Below are 15,460 nucleotides of genomic sequence, written 5' to 3'. Positions count from 1 at the left end.
TGGGTGCTACTCCATGTGTGGCCTTATAGATTGCAGAGAGGACTTTGAACTCAATTCGCTGTTTGATTGATAGCCAGTGAAGTTCTAGCTACGATATTCTGAATTGCCTGCAAACTATTGAGGTGACCAGGGTGTGAGTGACCTTCACATTTTTCACATTAGGGTCTTCTTCCCTATGATGAGGCTTCAGTTTTTTTGATAGAGCCGAGGTGGTAAATATATATTTCGAAATAGCCTTTAAAAAAACATATTGGTTAAATGAAGTCCCATCATCATATCAGCCATGTGACGGATATCTGAAGCACGAGTCAGTTGTTACATAGCAGACGAGGTTGAAAAAAGACATATGTCAATCAAGTTCAACCTTTATTAAATCACAAGTTGCATGTTCACCTATTATATTATACTTCATATTGATCTCTTTCAAAGCATATTTACATTGTCATTCACATGATCAAAAATAATAAATTAGCATTAATAGTTTTTTTAAATCTGTTTTGAAAGTGCAAAAAAGTTGTGTTTGTTGACAGCAAATATAAATATTTGTATATGTTGTCTGATAAATTACTTTTGTATGAAGCAGCACACTAAATATTGGCTGGCATTTTGTGGGTGTATAAAAATACCTGACATTTTTTCTTTAGATGCTGTCTATTAATTAACACAATATTAGATCATTTTTAAAGATAATTTGAAAAATGTAAAACAGGTTGCAGGGTGTTCCTCTGAGTTTCTGGATCCCCGTATAATTGTCAGAAGCTTTTGTTGGGGGGGGAGGAGGGGGAGAGGGAGGAGGGGGTGGGGGGTGACTGGGCCTTGAGGGTGTATGCCATTCCTTTTATTCTGTCCAAAAACATTTGTTTTGTTGGAATTGCCCTTCCCACGTCTTCTTTATAACAGTTACATAAATACCTTAACATGAAAGAAAACAAATTGTGTTTCCAGTGATGATCTGATATTTCCCTGCCTGCTTTCTAAGGCCGCGCTTATAGTGCCGGTGACAGCGACGCAACGTTGCATCAAAACACATGCATTGACGCTGTTGCGTGCGCTTGTGGTAAGCGCAGTGCGACGGCTTGGTCGCGATCGCTGGAAGTCACTTCAATGAGATTTTTCCAGCGACCGCAGCGTGACGTCAGCGTCGCTGTCACCCTCCCCGGCACTATAAGCGCGGCCTAAGGCTGCTCTTATAGTGCCGGCGACAGCGACGCAACGGTGATGGTGACGTCACGCTGCGGTCGCTGGAAAAATCTCATTGAAATGACTTCCAGCGATCGCGACCAAGCCGTCGCGCTGCGCTTATTATAAGCGCACGCAACGGCGGCAATACACATATTTCTACGCGGGCTGATGAGTGCACCTTGATTGTGTGGATGGGATTGGCTGCATAATTGTTTGTTCTGTACTTTTTTTAAATATATTCTTCCTAACTCAATAATAATAATAATAATATATTAATGATAAATATATTTATTATGCAACAAAAATATTTGTGCGGCAGAGATTACACTTGAGTTTTTTTTAGTGCACCTGGCATAGGGGGATTTAGTGAATTGCACTAGGTCACAATATTATCAATGTGGTATTTGGTTGGGATGACCTGTTTCAAAGGAGCAATAATACTACCAGCCAAAAATGCTGTTCCCATTTTATTCAGAGTCATATCAGATATCTACCAGCAAGAAATATTTCAAGTTCCATAAAATAATGTGATCGCATCAGAGTCTTTCCTTGTAGTATTTGTATCAAAACTTTACATTTCTTACCCTAGTTCTAAAATCATGTAGTGACTGATTTTGCCTAGATACTGTATTTTTTTTCCTTCTGGCCATTGGTAATTGACAATACGATAGCTATGGGGTAAGACATATTCATCAATAGCTTTACAACTTGTTGTCCTGTGTGTTATCATCCACATTTACTTATTTAGCCCTATGTCTTAAGGCAAAAAGGTGCAATTCTAGGAGAAAAACAATTGTACCAGATGAGAAAAAAATCCTATTCATTTGACAATATTTGCAAAAATTCAAGTATAATATTGCTAATTGGGGTCACATTCATCAAGTTCCCAATCTGGCGTTAACTTCAATGGGAGTTACCAACAGATCAGATGTATTAAATCGTACTGGTGCTGGATCAAGACCTCCACAGACTTGATAAATAAAACCCAGATATTATTGGGAAATTCTCAACCTTATAATAATAATAATTTTTATTTCATATAGCTTTTTTTCCCCCAATGAGAATCAAAGCGCAATCCGCTAAAACTGATTTTTTTTTAAAGCTTTATTGCTGACTGACGGACACACACAATACTCCAATGCACATCACATCCCATCCCTCTGGCTGCACATCACCCCTCCCCAGCCTGCACATCACCCCTCCCCAGCCTGCACATCACCCCTCCCCAGCCTGCACATCACCCCTCCCCAGCCTGCACATCCCATCCCCCCAGCCTGCACATCTCTCCCCCAGCCTGCACATCAAATCCCCCTGCCTGCACATCACATCCCCCTGTACATCACATCCCATCCCATCCCCCCATCCTAGGGTTGCCAGGTGGCTTCTCCAAAAATACTGGACTCAATGGTGAAAGGTGCGTCAGATCACTCTGTCCAGGGAGGAAAATACTGGGCACATACATGTCCAGTATTACAGTACCTCTCTTTTTTTACTGGACAGCGTATCCAAATACAGGACAGTCCAGTTCAATACCGGACACCTGGCAACCCTGCCCCCTACCCATCATCCCCCCTGTACATCACATCCCGCCACCCCCCCTGCCCATCACATCCCCCTGCCTGCACATCACATCCCCCTGCTTGCACATCACCCCCCTGCACATCAAATCCCACCCCCCCTGCCCATCACATCCTGTGAACTTTTTGTTGGAGCATTTTTAATACCGATTAGCACACAAATTGAATGTTGACACATTGTGCCATGTTGAATTTAATTTTATGTATAGCTAGTGTCACAAAATTTACATTAATTGAGTAATATTTTTGACTAGTACTGTGGAAATTATAAATGTTGTTGTCCTATACGATGAAACATCTGTGCTGCGTCAAATACATTTTTGGTTGATACACAGCTCTTCCTTCTGCGCTAACAATATGAACAGATTTATGATTTATGGCAAATTGAACCTGGCAGATTTTGACGCACTCTCCTGTTTTTGGCGCACAGAAACGTTATTTTTTAGTACATACCTTTTACATTTGAACGGCTAGTGTCGCGCATTTCTATATGAAACAAAAGCTGTGTGTGCGGTGCACGCGCATAGTAAGTGAAACTTCTTTGACTTTTGTCACAGAAATTGACTTATAACGCGCGTGCTCGGCACACATGTGTCAGTGTGTCAGTCAGTGAGTATGTATGTGTTTGTTTGTGTGTGTGTCAGTCAGTGTATGTATCTGTGCCAGTCAGTGTATGTATTTGTGTCAGTCATTGTGTGTGTGTGTGTGTGTGTGTGTCAGTGTATGTCTCTCTCTCTCTGTGTTGTGTGAATGTCTCTCTGTGTCGGTCAGTGAGTGTATGTGTGTCAGTCAGTGTGCGTGCGTATGTGTGTCAGTCAGTGTGCGTGCGTATGTGTGACAGTCAGTGTGCGTGTGCGTGCGTCAAAGTGTGCATGCGTCAGTGTGTGTGTGTATGTGTTTATTGGCAGCAGTACCAGCATCATGAATGTTGAGCGGGTGGGGGAGCTCACAGTGGGGGGGAAGGAATAGGCACATCATTCAGGGGCGGTGTTCGGTACATCACTGGGGTGTGCATGCGTGTGTCAGAGTGTGCGCGTGCATGCGTGTGTCAGAGTGTGCGCGTGCGTGCGTCAGTGTGTGCGCGTGCGTCAGAGTGTGTGCGTGCGTCAGAGTAATTGTGTGTGTGTCAGTCAGTGTGTGTGTGTGCGTCAGAGTAAGTGTGTGTGTGTCATTGTGTGTATGTGTCAGTCAATGTGTGTATGTGTCAGTCAATGTGTGTATGTCAGTGTGTGCGTGTCTGTCAGTGTGTGTGTGTCTGTCAGTGTATGTGTATCTCTCTGTGTGTACCGTATGTCTCTCACTCTGTGTCCTGCCCCCTCTCTCCTGACTCCCCCCACCCCTGACGGAGCTGCGGACCCGGGGGGCTCAGTCTTAGTCTTCTGAGCAGATACCCCCCCCAGCCCCCGGCGGCGCGCTCAAGCTCCCCCCTTCCCCACCCCCCGGCGGCGCGCTCAAACCACCCTATTCCCAGACTGTTAGGAGCGGCCTCCCTCCTCCTGTCCATCGGCATAGCCGCGGGCGGGGAACGGCGCCGCTGCCAGACGCTTCTGCGCATGCGTGGCGCGCGGCATGGCAGCGGGCGGCGGAACAGCGGCGCCGTGGCAGTTAGGAGCGGCGGCTATCGCCGCCGCATGTGAGCAACTGGGTGTGGGTGTGTGGGAGGGTGAGGGGTGTGTGGGAGGGTGAGGGGTGCGGCGGCGATTAGGAGCGGCGCCGGCGGCTATCGCCGCCGCCACATGTGACAGGGGGCGTGTGAGCGGAGCGACGTCCATTACGTGACGTCACTTCCGTTTCACATTTCGCCCCCCCATCTATCCAGTTTTATCCCATCAGAGGTGCCACTAAAGAAGTTTCACTTCAAAAATATTTTGTTGATGCTTATAGCGAAGATGGAGAACATTCAGGTTAATCATACTGTAGGCACACACAAGCACAGTTTAAATTACATTTATATACGTCAATAATGCAATAAAAAGCATTTTGGTGTGCTTAGTATTAGTGCATAGGTTACTGTCGGTTTTACTGTAGGTGAAATATAACCTTATTTAAAACCAGAGACAGAACATGAAACACAGAGCCCAGTGCTACATCCAAATGACACAAATACACAGTACAGTGCCTTAATATATATATATATATATTTTGAATATATATATATCACAACAAAAAAGCATCCATATAATCAGCACACGGGTATACCAAAGTAGAATCTAAGTAATATATTTTATTAATGATGGGTAAAAACAGGGGATGAAATATTAAAAAGGGAGTGGGAGTGTTTTGGAGAGGGAACCCTGACTTTTCACATTAAGGAACATACCTGTGTTACTGGCTTTGCTCTATTAGCTTTTGGTGATGTATCAATTCCACCCTATGTGATTACATGCTGCTTATGCTTCTGGACTTTTCTTATTGGCACTTATTTTTTTAATTTCATCATAGTAACCACTGGATGAGGTTACTGATATCCTCTCCATGATTCCCTAGTATTCAGTCCCTGCAGCACTGAAATACTGTGTGCTTAATGTGGTTGCCTGTGCCACGTTGGCTGGTATTTTCCTTTGTACCAATATTGCTGGTTGGGAGATCTATTTCGGTTGCTATCTGCTTATTCCATCTATAGCAGTATTATTGCACCCTATGCCACGAATTTAGTCCATTACGCCAGTACACCCTCACAACCATTGAGTTGTCTTTGTATCATATCCAGTTCCCAAGGTTATTAGAATTGTCGTTGTGGAGACCCCCTCCCTTTTTAATATTTCATCCCCTGTTTTTACCCATCATTAATAGAATGTATTACTTAGATTCTACTTTGGTATACCCGTGTGCTTATTATATGGATGCTTTTTTGTTGTGCTATAATACCATTATCCATTGAGCACCACTGTCTATTGATTATATATCACATATTTGGGTAACCTTTATATTTGGCGTGCATGCGGTATAACTTTGTGTCTTATCATATATATATATATATATATATATATATATATATATATATATATATATATATATATATATATATATAGATATCTTTTGAATAAAATGGTCTTTTAGTTTAACTCTTTGGCCAATGTGTTGTAAGCCCTGGAGCCCCGCCAAGGCAGACCACGTCTCAAGGGTCCTAACACTAAAATAAATTCTTAATAACCTGTACATTACCAGGAAGAATGATTTATAATAAATCTGTCAAAATTAGTTGCATAGTTCTAAGTCTGATTGAAGCGCTTAATAACCTGTATAATACCAGGAAAAGCACTCTGTATTAGATTTGTCACAATCAAACTGCACGGAAGTTCCCATGGGTGTGGAAGGTGGAATGGAGTAAGCTTTAACCATTTAAAAGTCGGAGGGTGAGCTTCAAACTAGGGAAGGAGGAGCCACCCTCCAAATCAGCTAGGACCAACTGAACAAGATTTACAAAACATACAGGACCCCTATAAGCTCATATTGAACCCCCAAAGTAACCACAACAAATATATATATATATATATATATATATATATATATATATATATATATATATATATATATATATATATATATATATATATATATATATATATATATATGCGTATAAGTGTCAAAGAGGAGTGCTACTGAGTAATATATAGATATATATCTATATCTATATCACCACTACTATTAAGGTTATGGTGGGTAAAAAAAGTGACAAAAACCCTCCACAGTAAAGCATAAAGCAACTGTAAATATTACTGTATGTTCATTTGCATGTCTTAGACAGGTCTGCAACCCTGTCTTTCCCCATTGTCACCCAGCATACAGCGCTTCCACTGCAGCAAGGGATTCCGGGAAATGACATGCAAATGAGCACTCAGTGCCACCTTTTGTCTCAAGCTCATATTACTCAAGCCAATGCATGCTGCTTTAAACACAGCTTTTAGACAGAGGCTGGGATGAGATGCAAAGCCATTAAACCCACTCACAGACATGTTTCAACCTTGATCGGTATCATCAGTGTGAGGTTGGTCTTAATGGCAAAGCAGGTTTGAGACTAGACTAGGTAATCACCACTACTATTAAGGTTATGGTGGGTAAAAAAAGTGACAAAAACCCTCCACAGTAAAGCATAAAGCAACTGTAAATATTACTGTATGTTCATTTGCATGTCTTAGACAGGTCTGCAACCCTGTCTTTCCCCATTGTCACCCAGCATACAGCACTTCCAAAATGAACATACAGTAATATTTACAGTTGCTTTATGCTTTACTGTGGAGGGTTTTTGTCACTTTTTTTACCCACCATAACCTTAATAGTAGTGGTGATTTCCTAGTCTAGTCTCAAACCTGCTAGCCATTAAGACCAGCCTCACACTGATGATACCCATCAAGGTTGAAACATGTCTGTGAGTGGGTTTAATGGCTTTGCATCTCATCCCAGCCTCTGTCTAAAAGCTGTGTTTAAAGCAGCATGCATTGGCTTGAGGATTGGCTTGTGTAATACGAGCTTGAGACAAAAGGTGGCACTGAGTGCTCATTTGCATGTCATTTCCCAGAATCCCTTGCTGCAGTGGAAGTGCTGTATGCTGGGTGACAATAGGGAAAGACAGGGTTGCAGACCTGTCTAAGACATGCAAATGAACATACAGTAATATTTACAGTTGCTTTATATCTATATCTATATCTATATATATGATAGAGATAGAGATAGATAGATCTTTTGAATACAATGGTCTTTTAGTTTAAGACTTTGGCCAAAGTGTTGTAAGCCCTTGAGCCCCTCCAAGGCAGACCACCTCTCAAGGGTCCTAACACTAAAATAAATTCTTAATAACCTGTACATTACCAGGAAGAATGATTTATAATAAATCTGTCAAAATTAGTTGCATAGTTCTAAGTCTGATTGAAGCTCTTATTAACCAGAGTGCTTTTAATGGTATAATACAGGTTAATAAGAGCTTCAATCAGACTTAAATAATTTTTCCTGGTAATGTACAGGTTATTAAGAATTTATTTTAGTGTTAGGACCCTTGAGACGTTGTCTGCCTTGGAGGGGCTCAAGGGCTTACAACACTTTGGCCAAAGAGTTAAACTAAAAGACCATTTTATTCAAAAAATATATATATAGAGGAAATGGCTGATGCAGAACTTTCCAAGAGCTGGCCGGGAATGGCGCGAACAGCAGAGCCCCGCCCTGATGGGGGGCATGGCGCGAAAGCTATGGCTGCTCCTTCATGGACAGTGACTCACTCGGCCCCTGTGCTGAGTCAACCGCTTAGTCTATGGGACCCTCCCCTGATTTCCACCAGGGGGAGTGACTTTCAACTATGGCCTGTGGGAATGCACCCACTGGGCCCAGGGACTGATATCCAGACGGCGCCACTACAAAAAGTAGTTCCGGCCGCGGAAATGATTTGCAAGAAAGAGGGATATTTTGCACGCAAAGCTGCTGCAAGGAGAAGGCGGGAACTAGCCGCGGGAAAAGAATCCAGCTTTGAGGAGGAAACTGGCGCGAAAACGCAGACCGCACCCACCAGGACTGAGAGAGGCGCGGCCTTAATTAAGGGGCATGATATTCCCCTGTGGGACCCACCCATAATTGCAACCCCTGGGGGCGGGTTCCAGCTATGCCAGCGGAAGGAGGAGCCGAAGCAGGAAGTGGCTGGCCCAGAAGCTTCTACCGGTCAGTTGCGAGGAACCACTGACCTGGAGAGACCCACACTGAAAGTGGTCCCCACAAAGAGAATGGCCTGCCCCTCCGCTGTGGGAACTATGGTCTCCACCCAGCCCTACTCAGTACCCGGCGGGCTACTAGTAGTAAGGGTGGCTAACACCGAGACGGTGGTCGGGCTCTGCCTACAATGCGGGCTGCCCGGAGGCACGGTCAACATGGCGGCACGTTGCCCACATTGCGGGAGACTGTACTTATGGCCTATGCCAACGTTTATACCGATACAATCGGCTGACCCCCCGGGGGACCAGGCTAGGCGAGCCGCCGAGTCCCCTGGCGCACTGTGGATAGGACGTGCGAGTCCCGGAGAAAGGGGACTGGAGCCGGTCAAGTCGGCTGGGTCGGCCGCAACCGAGACAGTCGGGTCACCTCCTGACCGCACCGAGAAGGGAGAATACTCGGACGAGGATCTCCGTGAACTAGCGGAGGTGACATCGAGGCCCAGGATAGAACCAGGGAGGACGACACCCCATGGTACCAGCAGCTGTCAGAAAGACAGAACGTCCCCCGCAGATCGGCGAGCCGAGAGACGGAGTCCCTCCGCCTCAGAACGTGGCGGCGACGGACGAGAGATGCCGGCACCCCTGCGGACGGGTAAGAGGAGTCCCTTCACTTACCTTGCCCCAGCAGACGGTGTAGGAGCAGAAGGGCCGTGCCAGGCCCGAGGCGCACGTGGAGAGACGGCATCACTTCCGGTGAAGACGACGCCGGAGCTTCCGGATGTCGTCATCGAAGAAGAGATCCCGAATGGGGGTCCAACCCGCGATGACGGTGTTTCCGGTTCCGGGGAGGACATCACTTCCGGTGGCGACAGCGGAACCCCTAGAAAGAATGCAGCGACGCTTCGGCGATCGGGGGAAGGTCCCCGATCACCTCCAAGGCCCAGAAGTTGGATGGGCGATCCGAGGACTGAGGAGGGTGAGATATCCTCATTGGACCAGTCTACGGACAGCCAGGAACGGGTCGTAACCCCGTGGGGTCCTATCACTCGCCCCTATGCCCCATCCCCTGGCCTAGATAAAGCCCCTGCCCCTGTCACCTGTTCCACGGGATCCCCGCCTAGCCTGGAACTCATGGACATACCTTCGGGGGGGGAGGAGAGACGGACTGGGGAAAGACAGCGCAGTGGCGCTACGGAGGGCGATTCTAGGGGAGGGGGAGAGTTGAGAGTGGCCGCGGTAGGCCGGTGGTTGCCCCCTGCAGTTCCTGCAACGGTGAAAAAGGCCCTGGGATCTTATAGGTGGTCTGTACCGCGATCTGAACGGTCGTCGGGGGTATTTTCCCTTGAAGATGATAGGGAGTCAGGGGGGTCAAATAAATTTAGAGAGAACCGTTGGTGGGCCCCACTATTCGAAGGATACTCCGCCTGGATGGACCGCACTCGGTTCCTCATCCGGCGAGAAGATGTAGTGGATTACTGGTGGGCTGTGGGAGAGTTTACACCTGAGCAAAGGGACAGAGAGTTGCAAGAGCGGTGGCTGCAGATTGAGCATAGGGAGATAGAACCCATGGGTCCTAGTATCCTATCAGACCCCGTGGACCCTGATGAGCCCCTATCATGGGTGTTACCTGGGAGGGCCGGTAAGGCTGACCTGACCAGGATAAGTAGGGCCGAGCGAACCATAATGGCTCGGTATAAATCATCCCACGGGTTGGAGTACCCGTATGTCCCTGAGCCTCTTATGGATGAGATAGAGGACAACTGGGATAGGTGGCTTAGGGAGGCCATTGAAATGCACTTAGTAGGAAGAGGGAGTTCCGTGATAGGGAAGAAGGCCGAGGAGCGCATAGAGCACTTAGTGCGGGTATGGGGCATAGGGAGAAATATTTACAAGCACAGGGTGACATATAGGCCTGAGAGGGGACTGCCTAGGCACTATCACGTCACGGTCCTGGACATGGGCGGTAGAGAGGTTAAGAAACCTGACCCGAGTCACTATTTTTAGGGGGTACATATACATTACGCGGGTTCGTGGCTGCTGGTCGGGGCGGGCTTGGCGGAATGTACTGTAGTCATTTTTGTTATACACCATGGAAATTTGTACGTGAAGTTAACCTAATTATGTGTTGTATTTCAGTGCTTCCTGGAAAAGGGTATACAAATTTAGGTCCCAGCGAGGACGATGGGATTCACCAGGGGGAGAATGTTGCGGTCATGTAAAATGGCTACAGTCATCTCTCCTGCTGACAGTAAGGCCTGGTAAGTTGTGGGCATGCCAGCAGTAATTATGGAGGTTTGCCCTCACACCCTGGTGGGGTGCCCTGTGTATGGATGGGAGTAGTCACATGCTCTGACTCCATGGTTAGTGATGTCAGAGGTGTGTCAGCTTCCAGAGTATACATAAGGCACAGCACTGAGTCTAAAGTTAGATCTGCGTCCAGTTCTGCTAGAGGAGGAGGAGTTCTGGCAGGAGTTCAAGTTCTAGTACTAGCCTGAGTTACTGAGAGTTCTAGTTATGTTATAGTAACTGAAGAGGAGACTGTGTCCAGGGACCTGGCACAGGGCAGTGATCCCTGCGGGGATAGGGAATCCCTATCTAAGGAGAGATACACCTTTTAAAGGGAGGCACTGACTGGACATGAGTGGCTAGATATCTACTGCGAGGGGCAACTAGCCCACATCAATCAATAAAGATGTTCTCAATCACAAACCCTCTCATGTACATGTGTGGAGTGAATGTACAGAGAGGAGCACCACGGAGGAGTTCCTCAACAGGATCATCCCCATGCGGACGCAGGGACCCTGATGAGGTGGAGGCGCTGCACTGGAACTAGGTGAGACTCAGCACACTACCTCAGCTGCCTGTCTGGACGGGTCCTCCCCACACACCATCATGCGGGAGACTCAGGAGTCCTGTTGCCAACAGGTGCACCACCAGACACTACCACACTGTAATGGGGGCCGGTTAGACCACAGGGGCCAATGTGAGATTGGGTGGGTCAGGCCGGTTCAGAAATACCGTTACATATATATGTTCAAATAACGGGGGGAAAAAGGGGGGGAGGGTGGGGAAAAGGAACCTCGCATCTACTTTTACAATATTAATGCCACCATGAGCCAAAAAAAAATAACTTTACATTAGTAAGAATTGGCGGTGCTCACGGGTTGAAAATAGTATGAGTGAAAAGAGAAAAAAGTAACCCGTATGGGAGCACTCAGGTATGCAGTTAACATATAATATTTTATTTATTTGACACAATGCAAAAAAGGATGAATAAACAGTACATGATTAAAAACACTTAAAAAAGGCTTGGACCCCTGTCACGGGTACTACCCATAGACACATAGTCATTCCCTAGTTTTGCCCATTTGTGTCTATGGGTAGTACCCGTGACAGGGGTCCAAGCCTTTTTTAAGTGTTTTTAATCATGTACTGTTTATTCATCCTTTTTTGCATTGTGTCAAATAAATAAAATATTATATGTTAACTGCATACCTGAGTGCTCCCATACGGGTTACTTTTTTCTCTTTTCACTCATATATATATATATATATATATATTGTGGTTACTTTGGGGGTTCAATATGAGCTTATAGGGGTCCTGTATGTTTTTAAATATAACCTTACACAGCCTTAGCACGCTCAAAACCCAAACACACTGCATTTATTTGTGTCGCTTGGACAAATATGACAAATGATTTAGTTCAACTTTATCTGTTTTTTTTCTTCCATAAATATGGATAATTTAGTAAATCCTTTTGCAAAAACCCGTCAGCAGGTCCTACACTTCCGATTTTATACTGTCTTTTGTATGTCTTCAGTTTGACGTGGTTCAATGATCCATACTTATGAAAAGAAAAAAAAAACAGATAGTATTGAACTAAATAATTTGTCATATTGGGTTTGTCATATTGACTTGGGGTCTCTGTCTATTGTCAAATATAACTTTGCAGTGGCATCTTAGAATGGAACTTCATGAGAATACATTTGGTGACAGGTACCTTTCCATCAAAGTTTCATTACGAAAGATGCACCGAAGGGACAAGAAGCATTTTACAGTGTTGCACACTATGGAAGGGAAAGGAAAACCATTTGTGCCAAAAGGATTATGCTAGGTTTGCACCTCTCGTATAACAGTGAAGTTTCACTCACACTACTTTTAGCACATTGGTTTGAATAATTCAATGTATATGTAAAAACATGCTAAATTAGTCAATTCAACAGCACTATTCAAATGTATTTCTAATTAGTGTATTCTGAAGTGTGGCTGCAGGAAAGGGCTGTTTACCAATTTGGTAAATATATATTACAGCAAAGCACATTAAAGATGTCTCAAAATCAGACCTTATTGTTGTGAGAAACTTTACAAAAATGTGAAAAATGTTTAAAAATAAATGTTTATTAAAAGCATCTTGATGGCAAATGCTGAAGGCAGTAACCTCCACAAACCTATTACATTTTGCACATATATAATGTATAATATTATACATGCCTATATTTAGACCTACATATAGATGAATATGTAATAAATAATTATATATGTAGCAACCTTATTGGGTTATCACTGTCACAGTTAACATTACCTTGGGGTATACTAGAAAATCTTATAAGGTGGGCAGAGATTTTGCTATGATCTGACAGGTCTGCACCAGTGTATCCACCATTCTATACTACCAAGCAAGGTCCAGTTTGGTTTAACAACTTATTTATTTTTATTATATTTGATAAATAGATTTAAAATAGCATAAATACTTAAATAGAAAGCAGAAAAAAGCTCCAATTTTTATTTAATTTTTTTATTCACGTTTCAATAATCCAAAACAAATGGATTTTTCAGGTTTTAGAGATTATTACAAAACACCAGAGCCAGTGAGTATCTCTACTATCCAATTTATTCTAAAAATAAAGGGAATAATGAAATCCTGTGCACTAGTTAAAATTCTTGGCATTAATTGCCCAGGAATACCCAGAATTTTATAAACGACAACATTGTAGTGCGATATCAATCTATAACTTGACAACAAAAAAATGGCTGCATAAAGAAAACAACAAAAATATAAATAGCAGAAGCTACTTTAAAGAAAATAAACTTATATTAAGCCTTGTGGCACCATATTAAATATAAAAAAGCCATTTAAATACTTTATATGTGTACCCAGCGGATTCTATTCCAGCACCTGGGCACAGTATCTTGAAACTACACTGACGGCCTCTGGCAGGTCAAGCCTTGCTCTGCCCCTCCTCTGAAGTTCGCTGAGACATAAAGGCCTCCGCCACCCCTCATCCAACGCTCCCTGCGTCTTTAAGGGCCACTAACTTAAGGCATGAAGGCCTTAGGAGGAGGGCATTTGAGCCATAACTTAATCTCATAGACCTTTGGGCAAATTCAGTTATGGATGGCTTTGGAGGGGGTTTTGGCCACAATAGAGGACTTTGGAGGAGGGAGTGGAATGGTCCTTGAACTATGCAACCATGCAAAACCATGCTTGCTTGAAACAGCAGGATAGCCAGGGCTTGATTGAAACAGAATGGTGTGGTAGATACCACTATTCAACCCAAGAATTCCTGCAGGAGAACACAGCAAGATGCCAGCTGAATGGAAAGAGGCCTTTAACTTTTGGTCAGCATGGGAATGTGCCCAGCACTTGTAGAATGCAGTTCGGTAGCTGTTGGCAAGTCCTAAAGTAAGGACAGCACTGCACTGGCAGAAAGTAATTAAAGTCAGGGAACTTAAAACATAGCAGCTTGACCTGGGTTTGGAGAGAAATGGAATGCTTGAGTTAGAGAGAGGGAACAGTGAGGGTGAAGACTTAGAGGAAAACTCCAGGGCTAGACATGAAAGAGAAGTGTCATTGACAGATGTACAGTAAAAAGGGTTTGCTAGAGGTGGGCACGATGGAATGCCAAGAAGACATTGATGTGATTCATCCAGCTGGTGTAAGCATTCACCATGCTGGGCAGTAGAAGCATGAGGAAACTCAGTCCAAAATGTAATATACAGGCCAAGCTTGGACATGGAGAAGGCAGTACACAGTCTGCAACTGAATAAGGTTACCTGCAGGAGCAATATAGCAGACATCTGACGTAAGTTTGGATAAGAGTCAAAGTAAGCAACCAGCCGGTTAGCTCATCTTAATAGTCAATCTGAGCAATGCCAGATTACAGTATGTATAGGCAAAGGGATTCAGCTGCAATTAGTGAAAGTGCTGTAACAAGGAATACAGAAAGCCTGGACTGGAATAACTACAGCCAGATAACAAATACAGGCTTTAGTTGGCCAATTATTCATGCTGTCTCTGACCTAGAAAAATATATTTTTTCAATATACAATTACGAAGTATTGAAATGCATGATTTTTATATATAAATGTACACACACAAATGTACACTGCTTTATTCATGACGGAAGATACCCCATATAGCCGTATGAAAAAGACACTGACCCAACTGATTACAAAGGAATCACAACTAAACAGCGACATCTACTTCCTATCAGAATATAAGAGAAGGAAGTGGATACCAAATGGGCTGAAGATCAAAAACCCACTTACAACAACACACAATTCCCATTTCGCTGAAGAACAATGCAAACGCCACAGTGAGAAACTGAGAAACCAACTGATCCATCAACTATATGGAAAAAAACAGGAATTAGAACGGCAAAAATGCACAATACTCCAAACCCTGCAATTGCAAAGCAGTGCAAATACCAACAAACTAGAAAAAGATATGCAAACTCTGCACAAGAGACTGCAGCGGAACTTAATCAAGAAGAAACAGAAGAAACTACAACTCCTTTCTCATTATGACTGCAGACCATGAACACAACATAAGGGATTTCAAACCAACAAAAAGCAGGACAACTACTTAGAACTAGAAACCAGAACTAACTTTTCAAGACAGATACACAACCTCAACCCAGAAGAGCACACAGCCTGCCATGGAGTTATAAACCTGTCTGATTATAAACTCTCAAAACCTGAGACCTCAGTTCTCTCCAAGGGACTAACATTCTGTCCCACCACCAAACTGGATCAAATCCAATTATTCTCAGACCTAGAAGAATT

At 44.1% G+C, this 15,460-nt stretch overlaps 1 protein-coding gene across 2 annotated transcripts in view; it reads left to right on the top strand.

The window, feature by feature from the left end:
- The window catches only part of CRMP1 (collapsin response mediator protein 1), a 61,515-nt gene that overhangs the window by 18,968 nt on the left and 27,087 nt on the right, over positions 1 to 15,460 (top strand). The window lies entirely within an intron of this gene.

Source organism: Ascaphus truei, chromosome 1 (assembly GCF_040206685.1).
Source record: "Ascaphus truei isolate aAscTru1 chromosome 1, aAscTru1.hap1, whole genome shotgun sequence".
Classification (NCBI taxonomy): Eukaryota; Metazoa; Chordata; class Amphibia; order Anura; family Ascaphidae; genus Ascaphus; species Ascaphus truei.
The sequence above is the reverse complement of the archived record's forward strand: the minus strand, read 5'-3'. Positions and strand labels throughout refer to the sequence as shown.